The sequence below is a fragment of the Bos indicus x Bos taurus genome, chromosome 6 (genome assembly GCF_003369695.1).
Source record: "Bos indicus x Bos taurus breed Angus x Brahman F1 hybrid chromosome 6, Bos_hybrid_MaternalHap_v2.0, whole genome shotgun sequence".
NCBI lineage: Eukaryota > Metazoa > Chordata > Mammalia > Artiodactyla > Bovidae > Bos > Bos indicus x Bos taurus.
Window position 1 is genome coordinate 65109803 of NC_040081.1, and position 22022 is coordinate 65131824.

Sequence of the window (22022 nt, forward strand, 5' to 3'; positions counted from 1 at the left end):
CTTATATGCAGAGTACATCATGAGAAACGCTGGGCTGGAGGAAGCACAAGCTGGAATCAAGATTGCCAGGAGAAATATCAATAACCTCAGATATGCAGATGACACCACTCTTATGGCAGAAAGTGTAGAAGAACTGAAGAGCCTCTTGATGAAAGTGAAAGAGGAGAGTGAAAAAGTTGAGTTAAAGCTCAACATTCAGAAAACTAAGATCATGGCATCCAATCCCATCACTTCATGGCAAATAGATGGGGAAACAGTGGAAACAATGACAGAATTTATTTTTCTGGGCTCCAAAATCACTGCAGATGGTGATTGTAGCCATGAAATTAAAAGAAGCTTACTCCTTAAGGAAAGTTATGACCAACCTAGACCACGTATTAAAAAGCAGAGACATTACTTTGCCAGCAAAGGTCCATCTAGTCAAGGCTATGGTTTTTCCAGTAGTTATGTATGGATGTAAGAGTTGGACTATAAAGAAAGCTGAGCACTGAAGAACTGATGCTTCTAAACTGTGGTGTTGGAGAAGACTCTTGAGAGTCCCTTGGACTGCAAAGACATCCAGCCAGTCCATCCTAAAGGAGATCAGTCCTGGGTGTTCATTGGAAGGACTGATATTGAAGCTGAAACTCCAATACTTTGGCCACCTGATGTTAAGAGCTGACTCATTGGAAAAGACCCTGATGCTGGGAAAGATTGAGGGCAGGAGGAGAAGCGGACAGCAGAGAATGAGATGATTGGATGGCAATACCGATTTGATAGACATGAGTTTGGGTAAACTCCCGGAGGTGATGATGGACAAGGAGGCCTGGCGTGCTGCAGTTCATGGGGTTGCAAAGGGTCAGATACTACTGAGCAACTGAACTGAACTGAAGTGTAGGTAAGTTTGTTAACAACTCATAAAACAGCTTTTCTCACAATGGACCATTTAGACACCACTTTATAGGTTGTGGGGGCTTCCCTGGTGGCTCAGAGGTTAAAGCATCTGCCTCCAATGCAGGAGACCCTGGTTCGATCCCTGGGTCGGGAAGATCCCCTGGGAAATGGTAACCCACTCCAGTATTTTTGCCTGGAGAATCCCATGGACGGAGAAGCTTGGTAGGTTACAGTCCATGGGGTTGCAAAGAGTCGGACACGACTGAGGGACTTCACCTTCACCTGCACCCTTATTGGTTGTGGAGTTTGAATGTGTGAGTTCCACTTTCAGTACTGCTAAAGTATAGTTTAGACAACCAGATCAATCTCATTTTTTTGGAGGTTTACATAAAATGGGAAGAAAATATTCAAACCAAAACCAAAAATGGTTATTACCCGATGTTGCTATTTTCCTTTTTCTACTTATCTGATATTCAGATCAGATCAATCGCTCAGTCGTGTCCGACTCTTTGCGACCCCATGAATCGCAGCACCCCAGGCCTCCCTGTCCATCACCAACTCCCAGAGTTCACCCAGACTCACGTCCATCAAATCAGTGATGCCATCCAGCCATCTCATCCTCTGTCGTCCCCTTCTCCTCCTGCCCCCAATCCCTCCCAGCATCAGAGTCTTTTCCAATGAGTCAACTCTTCGCATGAGGTGGCCAAAGTACTGGAGTTTCAGCTTTAGCATCATTCCTTCCAAAGAAATCCCAGGGCTGATCTCCTTCAGAATGGACTGGTTGGATCTCCTTGCAGTCCAAGGCACTCTCAAGAGTCTTATCCAACACCACAGTTCAAAAGCATCAATTCTTCATCGCTCAGCCTTCTTCACAGTCTAACTCTCACATCCATACATGACTACAGGAAAAACCATAGCCTTGACTAGATGAAACTTTATTGGCAAAGTAATGTCTCTGCTTTTGAATATGTTATCTAGGTTGGTCACAACTTTCCTCCAAGGAGTAAGCGTCTTTTAATTTCATGGCTGCAGTCACCATCTGCAATGATTTTGGAGCCCAGAAAAATAAAGTCTGACACTGTTTCCACTCTTTCCCCATCTATTTCCCATGAAGTGATGGGACCGGATGCCATGATCTTCGTTTTCTGAATGTTAAGCTTTAAGCCAACTTTTTCACTCTCCACTTTCACTTTCAAGAGGCTTTTGAGTTCCTCTTCACTTTCTACCATAAGGGTGGTGTCATCTGCCTATCTGAGGTGATTGATATTTCTCCTGGCAATCTTGATTCCAGATTGTGTTTCTTCCAGTCCAGCATTTCTCATGATGTACTCTGCATAGAAGTTAAATAAACAGGGTGACAATATACAGCCTTGACGTACTCCTTTTCCTACTTGGAACCAGTTTGTTGTTCCATGTCTAGTTCTAACTGTTGCTTCCTGATCTGCATACAGATTTCTCAAGAGGCAGATCAGGTGGTCTGGTATTCCCATCTCTTTCAGAATTTTCCACAGTTTATTGTGATCCACACAGTCAAAGGCTTTGGCATAGTCAATAAAGCAGAAATAGATGTTTTTCTGGAACTCTCTTGCTTTTTCCATGATCCAGCGAATGTTAGCAGTTTGATCTCTGGTTCCTCTGACTTTTCTAAAACCAGCTTGAACATCAGGAAGTTCACTTACTCCTAATTATCCTCAACAGCTGCATCCTCTTCCTGACCTGTAAATATTGGAAAACCTCCCATCTCATGTCTCCCCTTCTTTTTCTATAGTTAATACCTAGGCAAGAAGAAGTGATGCCATGGCTTCAAGCCCTCATAACTCTCAAATTTAAACCACCAATCTTATCCATATCCCTGAAATCTAGGACATTTTATTCCAGTGTCAAATAATTATCATAAACTTAAAGTCCCATAATGAATTCATGATTCTCTGTCCACTTCAAAACCAGCTCCTCTCTGCCTTTCTCCTGCATGTCCCACAGGGCTACATATCTCACTAAATATTATTAACATTCTACCAGTTGTTCAGGCCAAAACTCATGAAGCCTCCTTTACTTTCTCTTTTTCTCAGCCTTGAGCTCACCTCTCCATATTTCCCATTGGCTCACCTTCACAATATATCTAGAAAGCAACCAATCCACATTCATTCTACTATTAATCTCCTAGTCCAAACTACCATCATTCTATGCCTGGATTAAGGTGACTTGCCTTTGAATTAGCCTGTTTTTACTCTTGCCTTCATCCTGTTTACAATTTACAGAGAAGTCAGAGTAATTCTTTTAAAAATAAATCGTATCTGGTCATTCCACTGTTACAAAACCATAAATGATTTCCCATATTAGGATGCTTGGGGCTGGTGCACTGGGATGACCCAGAGGGATGGTACAGGGAAGGAGGTGGGAGGGGGGTTCAGGATGGGGAGCACGTGTACATCCGTGGCAGATTCATGTTGATGTATGGCAAAACCAATACAATATTGTAAAGTAATTAGCCTCCAATTAAAATAAATTTAAATAAAAATAATAAGTAAAAAAAATTAAAAAAATAAAATAATGTCTAATATATTAATATATGGACATGTGTGTATATGTCAGAGTAAGATCCAGGACCCTTATTATTGCCTTCAAGATCCTACAGTGTCAGATGTCCATAATTATTCTCACCATGCTTCCTTCTGCTTACTTTGCAAAAGCCACAAGATTCTTCTTGCTACTTGTCAGGCACACCACAAATGCTCTGTCTCCAGCTCTTGTATTTGCTGCTCTCTGCCTTGAACATTCCTTCCCCAGATGTCCTCTGTCTCTGATCAACAATCACCACTTTTAAAAAATGACCACTTTAAAAATGAAATCTCTTGAAACTTTCTGTCCTTTGACCATTTGTACTTTTTTCATGGCCGTTTTCACTATCTGGCACTACATTACATATTTATTTGATTATTTTTCTGTCCAAATTGAGTGTAAACTCCTTGAGAGCAGGATTTTATCTGTTTCATTCACAGATGAGTCCCAGATTTTGAAGCAATGCCTGGCATACAGTGGACATCAAATAAATATATTTTGAATGAATGAATCCAGAGATAAGAAAGAGCAGAATGTAGAGCACTTGGAGTGCCTAATTTAGACTACAAAGAGGAAAAATCCTAAACAAAATGGCCTTGACTTCCTATTGGTTTCCCTTTCATGGAGGGTCCAGGAGAACTCCAATTCTAACCAAGAACCAGAGTGGTCCAAATTAAGGAGCCAAAAATAAGTGAGATATTTCTAATGGGCATTGAGTCCTGACTGTGAGCTGGTGTGCTTTCTTGCTCAATCGTGTCCAGCTCTTTGGGACACCATGGACTGTAGCCCGCCAGGATCTTCTATCCAAGAGGATTCTCTAGGCAAGAATACTGGAGTGGGTTGCCATACCCTCCTCCAAGTGATCTTCCCAACCCAGGAAACAAACCCAGGTCTAGCTGGACACTTAGCTAAATATTGAACTCTCAGAGATTATTTAGAAATGCTTCCTGAGTTCTGAAAGTTTGTTGATGAAGAAAATATACAGATAAATACAATGTACTCTGGTAAGTAAAATAGTAGAAGAATAGCTCTATAAATATTTTATAAAGGTCCAAATTGGAAAGGGCTTATACTGAGCCAGATACAGCTGAGTTGGAGAAGACGTCAGAAAAGATTCTTGTGCTAAATTAGTCTGTTAGCTAAAACTCTGTATATAAAGTATGTCTTTTAACTTCTCAAAAATTGACTTAATGAAGAATAATAATTTATTCTTAGAAAGTATAAATTATTCTGAAGAAAACTTTATTCTAATGAATATTCTTTCCCCTTGACATATTAGACACAAATAGTTTTCATGTTGGTCTATATAAACGAAATGTCAAAAAAGAATAATATAGTCATTGAGGCACAATACATGTAAGAAATCTGACATATTCTGAGTTAATTTTTTTTAAAGTTTACACAAAACTCATCAAGCATCTGAACAGTGACTTTGGGTATTGGATGTGTAGTGTTCAGATCAATTAAGCAGATGATATAGGTTGAAAGAGATTTTAAGAAAGAAAAAATGAGTGAAAATATTTTGCTGACATTACTTTTTCTAATCTTTGAGAAACTACTTTTAAGACGCAGTCTATCAGAAGCAAAATTATTTCCATGTGCATTAGAACAACATTCTGTGTTTTTGTTAGTATATTCTCACCTTAATTACTTTGTCTATGCATTTGAAGGAAAACTTCTATAAACTGATGGATAGAGACAGTATAAATAAACCTAACTAGGATTATAATATAAAACAAGCATTTTGAACTATTTCCTACATTCCACCACCCCCTACACACACATGGTGCCCATATATACACATACTCACACACACACATACATTTTACCTGAATAATCAAAATGTTTGCAATAGCTTTAATCTTATATTGAGTAGTTGAGTGTGCCAGAAAAGTCCCAAAACCTCTAAAGTTCTTGTACACATTCTCTCAGCTGATAACTACAACTTTGACATGTAAAATCAAAAACCCTTCTTTCTACTATTAGAAATTAATTTTTCATTCATATATTTCAGGTAGATGAACACATATTCAAACTCATCCCCCAGTACAACTGATTGGCATGAAAACTCTTGTAAGGGTAAGTTTTGACATGGTTTTGGGCCTCTGGAAGGTTTGAGGCCAACTGGGTAGGTGAGAAAAAGGAACAAAAGGAAAAGGTGAGGATAACTGAGCATTAAGATCTCTCTATTTCATAAGTTGGCTAAAGAAGGCATCTAGTCTAAATTTTATTACTTTAAAAAGGTGCCCTAGAGAAACCTCAAGGCTTAGTCATAGTCAATATTTTAATGCAAACAATATATATAATTTATGGTCATTAAGACTATTAAAATGTTCTGGCAGAGGATTCCAACAACTGATGAGCTGGATAGAATTCTCCAGAGTCAGAAAATGCATTAGCCTATTCGATCTTTTGAAAACAAATAAGAGAAGGAGGCACATTGCTTACCTTTTTGAGAGGGGTCATTGCTAATATTGTGTTTGGATCTAAGGCTAACAATTGGCTGTTTGGCTAGTAGACATTTTCATTTTGAACTACCAACAAGCTTCAGTTTTGTTCTGATATCCATTTGTTCATCTCAACTGACCAGAATTCTTTTGGAGCCAAAAATCAGTGTAGTAGTATTACTCTTTCTTCCATTTATTGCTTTACAGGTGGACAGGTATTCTAGTTTCAATTAAGAAGACCGGAGAAGAGATCTACTAGGGGCTTCTGGAAAAGCCGTCTTCACTCCAAGTTACCGAAGAAGAAATGATTCTTTTTCTCACACTAAACACAGGTGGTATCTTCAACAAAGAGATGAATCTTTAACAGTCATTTTGCAATTAAAAGGAGACTCAGCCTGGGGGAATTACACTAGTATAGTAGGAGGCATGAAGACAGAAAGATACAAGAAATTTTGCCCCAGATAACATCTTTGATTTATAAAATTAACTAAATCTGAAAGCATTTGATCTCTGAACTTTTTATTTGTTTTTTGTTTGTTTTGCTATGATTGTTTCCTTATTATTGAAGCCTTTTTTGTTATTTGCAGCCAAAATCGTGTTATCTGTATAGAATCAAAGAGAAGAATCATGCACAGCAATAGTTCTAAAAATGCATTATTAAATTACAAGGCACAAAATCCAAGTTTATTCACTATGCTTCAAATTGAGAGCTCTGTATTCCTAATTCTCACAAGCAGATAAGGAAATACCCAGCAAATATATTGCAGCTGCTGAGTGACTCAGCCTGGCACATTGCCTGTCAGGAATTGTATGCTGCTTTGAGTACCTCTCATCAAATATTCACCTCAGAAGCATAAGTATGTACATTCAACAGGTATTAGACACTCCTTATTGAAACTAGGGATGATATGGAATATAGCAGAAATTTAAAACGAGGTCTCTGCTCTCATGATGCTGACCAACAAGCTAAAAAAACAAAGCAAGAGTGATTAAAAAAAAAAAAAAAAAAAAGAGGTTGTCAGAGATAGTACAAAGCCAAATGCTAAATAGATGATGTCAAAAATAAGTCCCACGGACTGAAAAGAGAGAAAAGTAGACTAATTTGGAGCACTCAGTAGAGTTGATGGAGTTTACATTAGGCCTATTAGACAAGATTAATTGATTAATCAAGATTAATTGATTAGACAAGGCCTATTAGACAAAAGTTCCAAAAAACATCTATTCCTGCTTTATGCACTATGTTAAAGCCTTTGACTGTGTAGATCACAATAAACTGTGGAAAATTCTGAAAGAGATGGGAATACCAGACCACCTGTCCTGCCTCTTGAGAAACCTGTATACAGGTCAGGAAGCAACAGGTAGAACTGGACATGGAACAACAGACTGGTTCTAAATAGGAAAAGGAGTACATCAAGGCTGTATATTGTCACCCTGCTTATTTAACTTATATGCAGAGTACATCATGAGAAACGCTGGGCTGGATGAAGCTGGAATTAAGATTGCTGGGAGAAATATCAATAACCTCAGATATGCAGATGACACCACCCTTATGGCAGAAAGTGAAGAACTAAAGAGCCTCTTGATGAAAGTGAAAGAGGAGAGTGAAAAAGTTGGCTTAAAGCTCAACATTCAGAAAACTAAGATCATGGCATCCAGTCCCATCACTTCATGGCAAATAGATGGGGAAACAATGGAAACAGTGACAGACTTTATTTGGGGGAACTCCAAAATCACTGCAGATGGTGACTGCAGCCTTGAAATTAAAAGACACTTACTCCTTGAAGGAAAGTTATGACCAACCTAGACAGCATATTAAAAAGCAGAGACATTACTTTGCCAACAAAGGTCAGTCTAGTAAAGGCTGTGGTTTTTCCAGTAGTTATGTATGGATGTGAGAGTTGGACTATAAAGAAAGCTGAGCACCGAAGAATTGATGCTTTTGAACTGTGGTGTTGGAGAAGACTCTTGAGAGTCCCTTGGACTGCAAAGAGATCCAACCAGTCCATTCTGAAGGAGATCAGTCCTGAATGTTCATTGGAAGGATTGGTGTTGAAGCTGAGACCCCAATACTGTGGCCACCTGATGTGAAGAGCTGATTCATTTGAAAAGACCCTGATGCCGGGAAAGATTAAAGGTGGGAGAAGGGGATGACAGAGGATGAGATGGTTGGATAACATCACCGACTCAATGGACATGAATTTGAGTAAACTCTGGGAGTTGGTGATAGACAGGGAGGCCTGGTGTGCTGCAGTCTATGGGGTCACAAAGAGTCGGACACAAGCGAGTGACTGAACTGAACTGATTAGACAAGTACAATAGGGAGATTCAGGAAAGAAGAGGAAAGATTTTTCAGTGATATTTTTTGTGCATGGTACCTTATTGGATACCATAATTGGAAACCATATTGCTCTCTAGAGAGCAAGGTATCTCTATAGAACATAAAGCAGAAAAAGGATGTAAGAGAAGAATCAGAAATAAGAGAGACACACAAATTTTGACTGACTCTGGAAGTCTTGAACATCAAGCTAAGAAATCTGACCTTGACTCCATAGGTAAAAAGATTACTGGTAGTTTTGAGGAGGGAAGTATAATACCATGGTGAAAACATTCTTCTTGAAGGAGAAATCTGGCATCTTGTTGAAGGACTGGAAGGAAAGAAAATGTTAGTGAATAGGCTATTGAAAAAATCTGTTCTTATGAGGAAAAGCTATACTCATAACACACATCATTAGGCAATACTGTCGCTTAGAGCTAAATTTACTTGAATGAGATTGACAATTCAATCTCAAGAAAACCTGGTGCAAGGTATTTGATACAATGGAGATTAATAGCAAGATGTTAAATGTTTTTTTCTCTTTTGGAAACTATCATTATTTTGATAGAGTTTCATGTTCAATGAGTTTTCAGTTGATACAAAGAGGTAAATGGAGATCAATGGCATATGGCTCCTCATTCCATTGTTGCTGTTAATTTATGAATGTGGGATCTGCCCAGAGTAGTCAGTAACCTTCAATAGCCATGTTGGAAAACAAGGATGTCACTTCTTCCTAACAAGATTTTTGTTACTACTTATAGTCTTCAATTATGAGATTTGTTCAGCCTTTCATTATACCATCTTTAATTATGAATTTCATTTATTCATCCAAGCATTTATTCATTCATTTATACTTGTTATCCACAAATACTTATTAGAATGTCTCTTCTGTGCTTATTACTAGAGATACTTAAAACATAAATAAAATAGCTTCTGCCCTGTTTGGAGTTCCTGGTCTAGTTGGAGAAGGCTCCCAGGCACTACAAGCTACAATGACCGTAGTCTGAAGTCATAAATTTTGTGATGAGATCAACACAGGCTTCACTGAAAGCACACAGGAAAGGAAATGAACATATCCTGGAAATCACAGCAAGGGGGATATCTCTATTCTATTTCTACCACTTAACAGCTGTGTTATCTTGGGCAAGATAGTTAACCTATCTGCATCACTGGCTTTATCTATAAAATGGCACATCATTTATGGGACTGTTGAAAGAGTAAATTTCATTCGTGTGTGTGTTGGTAAGTGCACGTTTATAAAGACTGCCACCTGATAAACCAATACTCAATAAATGTTAGCAAATATTGTCATTATTATTGTTATTATCATCATGGTTTTCATCACTATTATGCTGAGTCATGAAAATGAATAAGGCTCACCTATGAAAATGAGGCTTAACGAAGTGAAGTTATTGTATGAACATGTAAGAGAGAGTCTACTGATGTGTGGGGAGACATTAAGAGGAGACACTATGGAAAGAGGACAGTTCTTTTCAAGGAAACTTCTCATCATTGAGTTTTTGTTGCAGTAGCATTTTCCCTCCATTTGCAAGACCTCGTTGTTTTCCCCTGTTTATCTTTGCGTTTCCTCTTTCCCAATCACCAACCTCTGTGTCTCACCAAGTCCCAGTAGCAAAAGACATGCTTCATAGTGTTCACCATACGATAAGAAAGTGATTATGGTTCAAGTTTAAAACAAACTCCCACTGGGTAGAAATCTGAATGCCCAAAGCTATCTGTATTACTTAAAAAAAAAAAAAAAAAAACTGAAGTGTAAATAACACATATTTGTTCCAGATGTGCAACATAATGCTGCTGCTGCTGCTAAGTCGCTTCAGTCGTGTCCGACTCTGTGAGACCCCATGGACTGCAGCCTACCAGGCTTCTCCATCCATGGGATTCTCCAGGCAAGAACACTGGAGTGGGTTGCCATTTCCTCCTCAAATGCATTGAAGTGAAAAGTGAAAGTGAAGTCGCTCAGTCATGTCCGACTCTTAGCGACCCCATGGACTACAGCCTACCAGGCTCCTCCATCCATGGGATTTTCCGGGCAACAGTACTGGAGTGGGGTGCCATTGCCTTCTCCCAACATAATGCTACATTAGTATATTTGTTAAATGATCACCACAATAAATCTAGTTAACATCCATTTCCACACACACTTACAATTTTTTCTTGTAATGAGAAATTTTAAGATCTACTCTCATACTGTCTATTATTTTAATCAGACTACCTCCAACTCAAGCCACAAACATCCCAAATTATATGTAAATATTTGCTTATATCCAACTTTTAAAATTTTTTCTCAGGAAGAAAAAGTATTTTTCATTAGATTTTCAAAGGAGCCTTTAACCCCCCAAAATTTACTATAAAAGTTAATGATAATCCTGGGCCATCTTTTAATATATCTATGGATAAAGCATAGCTTTTCAGCCACTTAAAAATTATTTACATGTCTTTTATACCTATTTTAGTTTTTAAGTTTATTGTATTTTCTGGGGCACTGAATTCCACAAGGATACTCTCCATTATAGAAAGTAATTATTTCTATTTTCTTGTTCCAAAATATCAAGTATCAAGCTGTATCTACAAGTCTAGCATTACAAGATCTTGGGAACAAGTCTCCAGTGAGAAACACTGTAGGGCATTGCTTCTCAAATTATTTGTGAGAAAAGACCTCTTTTTATTTCTTCTTCCCTTCGATCTGTTGCAGAGGTACATTGTTGTAAAATAAAATTTTTAACTGTGGCAACGTATTTCTTTTAAAAACATCTAAATGCCTACTCTTGATTTTTATACTTATTTGAAATAAGTAAAAATAGTTCAGAGATCAGAAGCAGTCTTTGGACGGCACTTTGAGCATCATAGTATAAGATCCTGGAGATAGAATGCATGCTCTTCTATGGGCATTTGTGTTTTATTGGGGAGTTGTGTAAGATTGAAAGGCTCACATGTGTCAGAGAAGTTAGCTTTTGTGTGTGTGTGTGTGTATGTGTGTGTGGTAAAAAACACATAAGGAGAATAGGGCAGCAGAGGATGAGATGGTTAGATAGCATCACTGACTCAAGGAACAATGAATTTAAACAAACTCCTGGAGATAGTGAAGGACAGAGAAGCTGGGAGTGCTGCAGTCCATGGGGTTGCAAAGAACGGACATGGATAACAACTGTTAGTGACTGAACAACAACAATAACAAAAAACACATAACGTGAGATCTACCTTCTGAACACATTTTTAAGTACTGAATACAGTTGCTGCTGCTAAGTCACTTCAGTCGTGTCTGACTCTGTGCAACCCCATAGACAGCAGCCCACCAGGCTCCCCAGTCCCTGGGATTCTCCAGGCAAGAACACTGGAGTGGGTTGCCATTTCCTTCTCCAATGATGAAAGTGAAAAGTGAAAGCGAAGCCACTCAGTCGTGTCCAACTTGCAGCGACCCCAGGGACTGCAGCACCAGGCTCCTCCGTCCATGGGATTTTCCAGGCAAGAGTACTGGAGTGGGGTGCCATTGCCTTCTCCAACTGAATACAGTAGTGTTACATATAAGCCCAGTGTGGTACAGCAGATCTCTAGAGCTTCTCCATCTTGTATGATTGAAACTCTATACCCATTGAATAGCAATCTCCCCATCTTCCCTCCCCTCGGAAAGAAATTGTTTTTACAATTGGTAAAAATTCAATCTATGAAAGAGATAGGGACAAGAGGCAAGTTCCCAGGCCCATCTTAGTGTGTTCATGGAATGGTGAAGTCAGATGGTAGATATAATCAGATGGCAGGCCTCAACAAGAATAATGAATACAATAAAGTGAATTCTGTTTCTCTTCCCTTTGCATGTCTGAAAATACCATGATGATGGGAGTTGCAATGTTTTTTGTTCATATAGAAGATCAGCTATTACCTTTATGTATAGCCTTCATTTTTATAAGCCTCCCCCTTTTTAAAACATTCAAGTGGTGAATGGGCACATGAAAAGATGCTCAACATTGCTAATTATTAGAGAAATGCAAACTAGAACCTCAGTGAACTATGACCTCATGCCAGTAAGAGTGGCCATTGTTTAAAAAAATCTACAAATAACAAATGCTGGAGAGAATATGGAGAAGAGGGAAACTTCTTACACTTTTGATGAGAATGCAAATGAGTGCATTCACTATGGAAGACAGTTTGGAGGTTCTTTACAGAGTTGCTATAAACATTCTTTTAAAAATCAAGATCTTGATGCAACCCAGATTCAAATATATTTCATTTAATCCTTATCTTATGATCAATACTTTTACGAGAATATGAAAAACGAAAATTAAAGATGTTAAGAGAAAGAAGAAATACTTTTTCCCCTAAGGATAGAGATGAAGGCTAATGTGAATAACTTTTTATTTGTGTTGCTGCATTACTGAGTTATCTTGTGCATTGTAATCTTTGGAGGAAAATAATTTACTATTTTTTTATAATGAGACATACAACATTTCATTGTGTAATGATTCAGAAACTACAGATCAGATATGTTAAGAGCAGAAGATGAGATTGAAGATGTTAGAATGAAAAGATAACTAGGGGACCAGGTCTTGGAGTTGTTCTGGAATGGCATATTTTAAAAACACATACCTTTATAAATGGGCAGAAGAGAAAGTCCTAAAGTGAGTTATCTTAAAGCAAGGTAGAGATTGGAGAATACAAGAGAGATCACACAAATTTTCTTACATAAAACAGGCAAGGTTGAAAAACATACCTCCATTTCCAAAAGAAAAGAAAATGTGGCAATCTGAAAGATGTGGGTAAAGGAATGGAATTGGGGAGGTGAAGAAAAGACATTTTAGAATATTCATTATTGTGAATGTGTTGACAAATCTCCAAGATGTGAATGATCTTGGAGGCTCATACTTTTCACTGAGGACCCAGCTAAAGCCAAATAGCACAGTTCAGTCCTGGTAGTCAACAATATTGGGGAAATTCCTTGAATTGATTACAGGGACATTCCCTGAGTCATCTTCAGTGCTCCTAAGGTAACTGAACCATTCTTCTACAGATGAAACTGCACAAAGTTACGCTTGCATTTCTCTTCTGAATAAACATACAATATGATTATGTAAGTGTAGGAAATGACTCAGAGCCTGTATCCATGAGACTGAAAGTCTTAGTTTTGAAATGGTTTATCTCTTTGATTAGATTTTATTAAAGATGCACTTAGAGTACTGTCTGATCATGATCATTAGTTTGATGAAAACTATCCACTGGATAAAAGTCAAAAGCAAAATTAAAAGTACAGTTATCTGATCAGATCTTATCATAGTCTAACTATTTACAACATGGTGAGTTGGCAGCTTACTCCTAAGCACTAGGGTCACAGCTCTGCCTACTGAGTTAGTGCTACCTGGACATCCCATCAACTCTTCAAATAAAAGATATAACAAAAACATTCATTGAATATCTTCCCCTCTCCAGCTTTTTTGCTTCCTGTTTTCACAACTTCTGTTGATATCATTCTTACTCCAGGCATTCTTGGAGAAGGCAATGGCAGCCCACTCCAGTACTCCTGCCGGGAAAATCCCATGGACAGAGGAGTCTGGTAGGCTACAGTCCATGGGGTCGCTAAGAGTCGGCATTCAAGCTAAAAATCTCACAGTGATTTCCTATTCTTTTGTCTTGACATTCATAGGGAATATGCTGTCAAATTCATCTGATTTTGTAATAATAATGACAGAGAAATGAGCAATATTTCTTGAGCACTGACTGTGAGCCAGGCTCGATGCTAAAACTTTGTATATATTGTTTCATCAAATTCTCACCTTCATACAAATCTGTAAGCAGTAGCTTTGTTATATTCATTAGTAAAATGAGATGGCCAAATCTATATTCAAAAGCAGAGACATTACTTTGCCAACAAAGGTTGGTCTAGTCAAGGATATGGTTTTTCCTGTGGTCATGTATGGATGTGAGAGTTGGACTGTGAAGAAGGCTGAGCACCGAAGAATTGATGCTTTTGAACTGTGGTGTTGGAGAAGACTCTTGAGAGTCCCTTGGACTGCACGGAGATCCAACCAGTCCATTCTGAAGGAGATCAGCCCTGGGATTTCTCTGGAAGGAATGATGCTAAAGCTGAAACTCCAGTACTTTGGCCACCTCATGTGAAGAGTTGACTCATTGGAAAAGACTCTGATGCTGGGAGGGTTTGGGGGCAGGAGGAGAAGGGGACAACAGAGGATGAGATGGCTGGATGGCATCACCGACTTGATGGACGTGAGTCTGAGTGAACTCCCGGAGTTGATGATGGACAGGGAGGCTTGGCGTGCTGCGATTCATGGGGTCGCAAAGAGTCAGACACGATTGAAAGACTGAACTGAACTGAACTGAAATCTATGCAATTGGTATGGATGGCATTTATTTTCCTCAGAGGACCATGCACCTGCAAAAGCTGGAAAGTGTTGAGTGTCTGAGGAAAGGGGAAATCTTTCCTAAAGGGTAGTAGGAACTGGGCTAGAAACATGGGAGTAGCCAGACTGAAAAGGAATTTGAGTTTCATGCAAATAAGTTTGACTTTTGGCCTGGAGTCAAATGAGCTTGACTTTTGGTAGAGGAGGGGGTGGGTGGAAGGCGTATAAACTTGAAGGCACAGCATCTGTTTTTACAATGTTTTGATAATATTCTCTGAAGAAACAAGCTGTCTTTATTTCTGGTTTACATCAGCATGATTAAGGAAATTAGAATGCATAGCAAGATCAGATAGATTATCCTGCTTCAAATAGCTCAATGGTTAATGTGGACTCTAAGACCAAAGTATTTGCAAGATTTGAAAAAGTATCAAGGTGAGGGAAGCATCGAAAGAACTTTAAACAAAAGCTAGCAAAATATAATTATTTACAAAATATAAAAGCAATAAAGATTGGCCTAGAAGTAGTTGCTTTAATGAAAGATGATAGCCAAGTCAACCTATTATGTATAATTAGTAGATAATTTCATTAAATATTTTGGAAATAAATAATTTCTTATCAATCAATAATGTTTTTGATCAGTTTGATCAAAATCTCTGCTCAACTTTCTTAGAAATCTCACTCTTTTAGAAAAATCCAAACATAAGATATCTTTGCACATGCTTTATTATTTTATATAAGATGTGAAATCAAACAAAAATATCAAAATATCTCAATCTGCAGCCTCACATTTTATATTCTAAATAAGGATTATTTTTCTTTTAGGTTTTATAAAAATAGTCTACTAAAATATTGCAAACACAATGATGGGTTTTGTTGACTTTACCAAAGCAAAAGAGCTAGCTATTATACCCACAAAATGAGTTTTTGGGAGACTAGCAGAGAAATTGCAATTTGGGACAAGAAAACTATGGGGAATTGTAGACAAGTCCAGAGACCAGGAAAAGAGTCTTGTTTTTATAAAGCGAGAGGACACTGCAGAGGGTTGTGGTAGTTCTTGGGTTGCAGGCAGTAGGCAGCTTGTTGCTGGCTTGGAGCAATCACTCTTCTTGCTGATATCTGTTAGCTACTATGAAGGCCAGGACTTTGGCCGCTCCCCCTTCAGGGCTTCTTTATTTAAATAAGGTTTCCTTTATTCATTGTCAGACAAGACTGAGCGACTAAGCACAGAATTACAAGAATACTTTCAAAGCACCAAGCAGCTTCTATTGGGAGACTGAAAAATAACTTACATACATTACAGAAGAGCAGTTCTTGTCTTGCATTCCATGCATGTGAGAAAGAAGTCTGAAGCCCAGAAATGCATGTAGTTGGAAGACCAAGAATTCGATGGGCATGACATTTTCTAGCCAGATAAAAATACACATGCATATGTCTGTATGACTCATTCCACACAACTCAAAATTGCTAGAGAGTGGGTGTAGCTACGAATATTACTGCACAATGTAGTTTTCAAAGGGAAAAAAAAAAAAAAAACAAATTTGGCAGCTTCCAATCTCCCCGAGTAACTTTAGATTAATTGAAATTTTAATTAATAAAATGCCCAACCTAAAATATATTAAAGACATGTCAAGTGCTATAGAACAAATGAGGGAGAATGAATAATAGAAAACCAAAGTGGTAACTGTTCTATAAATGCACATTCTTTGGTCTGTCTGTCTGACTACATTTTAACTAAGTTAGGCCATGTCTCAGCCAGTAAATTAAAATAGACAATTGATTCATTTTTTGCCACTATTTCAATTTCACTGTATTTCATATTTAAATGGAAAGATCTAGATTGTCCAAATAATGTTTTCAATTTCAAACATCTCTTTGTAAATTGTGCTTGATTATTAGTTGTAAATAAGCTAGGTTTAATAGACAAAAAAAAAAAAAGAATAGCAATGGGCTTGACAGCTATTGTTTTCCCTTTGTGTTTTCGTAAGAGTTTCCTTATGCCAGGTACTTTGGGAAGTGACTTAACATGCATTATCTCTTTTAAACCTAAAAGAAAAACATATGAACTTTTTATTATTTTTGTGGATAAAGAAACAAATAAACAATGTAACGTATTCTACACAGCTAGTAAATGACATAGTCAGGATTCAGTCCTAGGTTTGCATACTAGATACCTTCTCTAAACTAGTGTAATACTGAGTATCTTTAAAAATGATTGCTTCGATTTAGTAAAACACCCCACTCCAGTACTCTTGCCTGGAAAATCCATGGACGGAGGAGCCTGGTAGGCTGCAGTCTATGGGGTCACACAGAGTCGGACACTACTGAAGCGACTTAGCAGCAGCAGCAGCAGCATTGAGGGTGAGGGTGATTGGGCTTCCCTGATACTCAGTTGGTAAATAAACCACCTGCAGTACAGGAGACACTGGTTCAATTCCTGGGTCTGGAAGATCTACTGGAGAAGAGGTAGGCTACCCACTCCTATATTTTCAGGCTTCCCTTGTGGCTCAGCTGGGAAAGAATCCACCTGCAATGCAGGAGACCTGGGGTGATCTCTGGGTTGGGAAGATCCCCTGGAGAAGGGAAAGACTCTTATTCCAGTATTCTGGCCTGGAGAATTGCTTAGACTGTATAGTTCAGGGGGTCACAAAGAGTTGTACACAACTGAGAGACTTTCACGTTCACTTTCACCCTTCCTGTAATTTTTTTGTAAAAAAAAAATAATGTAGCAAAACCAATATTATTTCATTTTTTACACAAAGGAGCATGCAAACATAGCAATGTACAGAAGCTGTGTAGGAAGTATGTTGTTAGAAAGTTTATAAGTGGAATAAATTTTATATATAACAGAGCCCAGTACACAGGTTTTTGTCTTTGTAAATAGCTTCATCAAAATTTTTAAAGATTAGATGGTTATTAAAGATTAAGTTCAGCTAGAGCAATAGTGAATGAACCTACTTCAGGAGGCCATGGGTATGTGAGGGAGAGAAAATAGGGTCAAAAGATAAAAACAGGCTCCATGGTTCATTTCAGCGCATCTTTATTGTCAATGCCAGTCACTGCAGCTTTTGCAACTGCTATTGATTATGAAATTGGCATCCTGAGCCAGAAAGGCTTCGCTTGCTGTTCTGCCATACTTTGTATTGACTTGGGCATAAGTGAGCTTCAATCAGCAGATATTTGCTTTGTGCATGTTGAATATAGCAAAAACCAAACAAGAAAGCAACATGACTTTTCTCTAATACTGTAATCTTCTAACTTAAACTGGTAGCCTTCATTCACAAATTCACAGCTGTCTGTATGTTTGTGATCTGCAAAATATTTCACACTGCTTTTACTTCTCCTGGTTTCATACAGACATGTGTGCCTGTAGGCTAAGTTGCTTCAGTCTTATCTGATTCTTCGCGACCTTATAGACTATTGCCTGCCAGGTTCCTCTGACCATGGGATTCTCCAGGCAAGAACACTGGAATGGGTTACCATGCTATCCTCCAGGGGATCTGCTGACCTAGGGATGGAACTGGTGTCTCCTGCAGCTCTGGCATTGCAGGTGGATTCTTTACTGCTAAACCACTGGGAAAGTCCCTTCACATAGCCAAGTTAATCTAAATAATGAGTTTAGCTTTTATTATGAGTCAGATTTGAATCCCTCTGTTGTTTCACAGTTGCTCTTCATTCCACAGATTGTAAATACTCCCCAGATTGTAAATATAAGCTTATTAAGGGCATGATGTGTCATATTAATTCATTTACTTGTGCATACAGACACTATTTTATTCATACAAAAGGATTTATTATCATAAAATTATTTACCATTAGCACATCCTTTTCCTGTTTTAAATTAGAATGAGTTACTCAACCTCCCTGAGCTTCCGTTTTCTCACCTCTATACTGTAGACAAAGTGAATTATAATAATGTTGAAAATTAAATGATGAAATTTCTGAAAAGTACCTCAGACGTGGTCTGGGAGGTTCTCAGCACATGGTGGTTCCTGTATTTCTTTGAGTAAGGTCTTGGTAAATGCTTATTTGGATGTTAACAACTGGTTAGTTTTATCAACATGGCCAAATAAATTTTCTGTTTAGACATAGCCATTTACTTCTCTAATTCCTTAATAAAATTGGTCTTTAAAAAATGAAAATAGATTTTGCTCATTTGATATATTTAGGAAAATGTATTAAATACATCATAGAAAATACTTTTGGAAAAGGAGAGAAGGAAATGAATGATGTTCAAGGCTAGAGGGAACATAAAACAAGTAGGACCTCACACTGACCAGTGATAATAGTGCCATGGACTAAGAATTATAACTTGTTTCATCTCCCTGTTTTAAGAAATTGGAAGGGGAGAGGGAAAAGAAGCAACAACAAAAATACATTCATCTTGTGTGCAGGCATCAAAAAAATATATGTATATATTCATATGTAAGTAAATATAGCAAATACAGTTGAATCTAGAACAAAAAGTGTTTGAAATTCATGGGTTCACTTATATGAGAATTATTCTCAATAGTAAATTTTACAGTACTATACAATTGATGGCTGGTTGAATCCTTGGATATGAAAGAAATAGTGGAGAGTGGGCTATTAAGTTACACATAGATTTTGACTGCTTGGAGGGTTAGTGTCCCAACCCCCACAAAAGCCTGTACTTGTTTTTATGGAGAATATATACTCATTTATTCTCTCTTTCTTCTTCTCTCTCTTTCTGGTTATTCATGTTACTGTTCAGTTCAGTTCAGTTCAGTCGCTCAGTTGTGTCCGACTCTTTGCGATCCCATGGTTCGCAGCACGCCAGGCCTCCCTGTCCATCACCAACTCCCAGAGTTCTCTCAGACTCACATCCATCGAGTCAGTGATGTCATCCAGCAATCTCATCCTCTGTCGTCCCCTTCTCCTCCTGCCCCCAATCCCTCCCAGCATCAGAGTCTTTTCCAATGAGTCAACTCTTCGCATGAGGTGGCCAAAGTACTGGTGTTTCAGCTTTAGCATCATTCCTTCCAAAGAAATCCCAGGACTGATCTCCTTCAGAATGGACTGGTTGGATCTCCATGCAGTCCAAGGGACTCTTAAGAGTCTTCTCCAACACCACAGTTCAAAAGCATCGATTCTTCAGTGCTCAGCTTTCTTCACAGTCCAACTCTCACATCCATACGTGACCACTGGAAAAACCATAACCTTGACTAGACGGACATTTGTTGGCAAAGTAATGTGTCTGCTTTTGAATATGCTATCTAGTTTGGCCATAACTTTCTTCCAAGGAATAAGGTGTTAAGGGTGAGCAATATTGTGCATTTAAATCATGGTCTTCTTTAATCTGCACAGCTATTTTGGTCTCATTGGCACTTACCATCTACTTTCCCCCAGTCTGCAGATATAGAAGACAGACTTGCAACTCTCACTTTAGTGTGCTCTAAACAATGACATGTATCAACTTTATTGAGGAAAAAATTATGTTTTCTAACATGAAATTTAAACTAGAGAGTGAAATGTATAGATTCCCTCACAAAAGATCGTTTGTACTCACATGAAATATTTTAAAGCTCAATATCTTTAAGATGGAAATACTTCCTTGTAAGGACTTAAGTCAGATGTTCTAGTGGCATTCCATTATTTATCATGAAGAAAGTAAGATATCATGGAAATCAGATGATGTGGGAATTGAGTTAAGATTATTTAGAATAAAAATCAATGCATTTTATGTAAAATATAATAATGATGCTGTTTTGGATCTCTTTGAAAAGATTTGTAAAGCCAAGCATCCATGACCTATTGTCTATTGATAAAATTACCTCATTTATTACCTTTGTAGAAAAAAAAAATTCTAGATTTCTACTCTACTAAATATAGTTTAAGGTATGTTCTTCAGCAGAAAAGTACTTGTGTAGAAGCATGGTGGCAGACCTTCTCTGAGAACAGTTTCCATCATAGCTTCTTTTATGCTGCACTCTTAGAACAGAACATCTAGGGGACAAGATACTTAAAACAATGAGCAATGCTCACTGGTTCTCACATGTCAGTCAAAATAAAATCTTAAATATCCACTTTCAGTGTAAACAGATCGCTCTGTCCATAGAACATATCCTGAATAATATTCTTATAAAAATATATTTTAAAATATAGAATTTTACATTGTTCCAAAGAATAGCAAGGAGAGAAAAGAAGGCCTTCTTTAGCGATCAATGCAAAGAAATAGCGAAAAACAACAGAATGGGAAAGACTAGAGATCTCTTCAAGAAAATTAGAGATACCAAGGGAACATTTCATGCAAAGATGGGCTCGATAAAGGACAGAAATGGTAGGGACCTAATAGAAGCAGAAGATATTAAGAAGAGGTGGCAAGAATACAAAGAAGAACTCTACAAAAAAGATCTTCATGACCCAGATAATCACGATGGTGTGATCACTCACCTAGAGCCAGACATCCTGGAATGTGAAGTCAAATGGGCCTTAGAAAGCATCACTACGAACAAAGCTAGTGGAGGTGATGGAATTCCAGTTGAGCTATTTCAAATCCTGAAAGATGATGCTGTGAAAGTGCTGCACTCAATATGCCAGCAAATTTGGAAAACTCAGCAGTGGCTATGGGACTGGAAAAGGTCAGTTTTCATTCCATTCCCAAAGAAAGGCAATGCCAAAGAATGCTCAAACTACCGCACAATTGCACTCATCTCACACACTAGTAAAGTAATGCTCAAAATTCTCCAAGCCAGGCTTCAGCAATATGTGAACTGTGAACTTCCAGATATTCACGCTTGTTTTAGAAAAGGCAGGGGAACCAGAGATCAAATTGCCAACATCCACTGGATCATCGAAAAAGCAAGAGAGTTCCAGAAACACATCTATTTCTGCTTTATTGACTATGCCAAAGCCTTTGACTCTGTGGATCACAACAAACTCTGGAAAATTCTGAAAGAGATGGGAATACCAGACCACCTGTCCTGCCTCTTGAGAAACCTGTATGCAGGTCAGGAAGCAACAGTTAGAACTGGACATGGAACAACAGACTGGTTCCCAATAGGAAAAGGAGTTCGTCAAGGCTGTATATTGCCACCCTGCTTATTTAACTTATATGCAGAGTACATCATGAGAAACGCTGGGCTGGAGGAAGCACAAGCTGGAATCAAGATTGCCAGGAGTAGTATCAACAACCTCAGATATGCAGATGACACCACCCTTATGGCAGAAAGTGAAGAAGAACTAAAGTGTCTCTTGGTAAAAGTGAAAGAGGAGAGTGAAAAAGTTGGCTTAAAGCTCAACTCCAGAAAAATAAATGACCCAATCAAAAAATGGGCCAAAAAACTAAATAGACATTTCTCCAAAGAAGACATACAGATGGCTAACAAACACATGAAAAGATGCTCAACGTCACTCATTATCAGAGAAATGCAAATCAAAACCACTATAAGGTACCATTTCACACCAGTCAGAATGGCTGCGATCCAAAAGTCTACAAATAATAAA

At 38.1% G+C, this 22022-nt stretch overlaps 1 non-coding gene across 1 annotated transcript; it reads left to right on the forward strand.

Moving 5' to 3' along the window:
• Positions 1-955: 955 nt before the first annotated feature.
• On the forward strand, positions 956-1027 carry TRNAW-CCA. Its single transcript has one exon. It is a non-coding gene; the product is annotated as a tRNA-Trp (tRNA).
• Positions 1028-22022: the final 20995 nt, after the last annotated feature.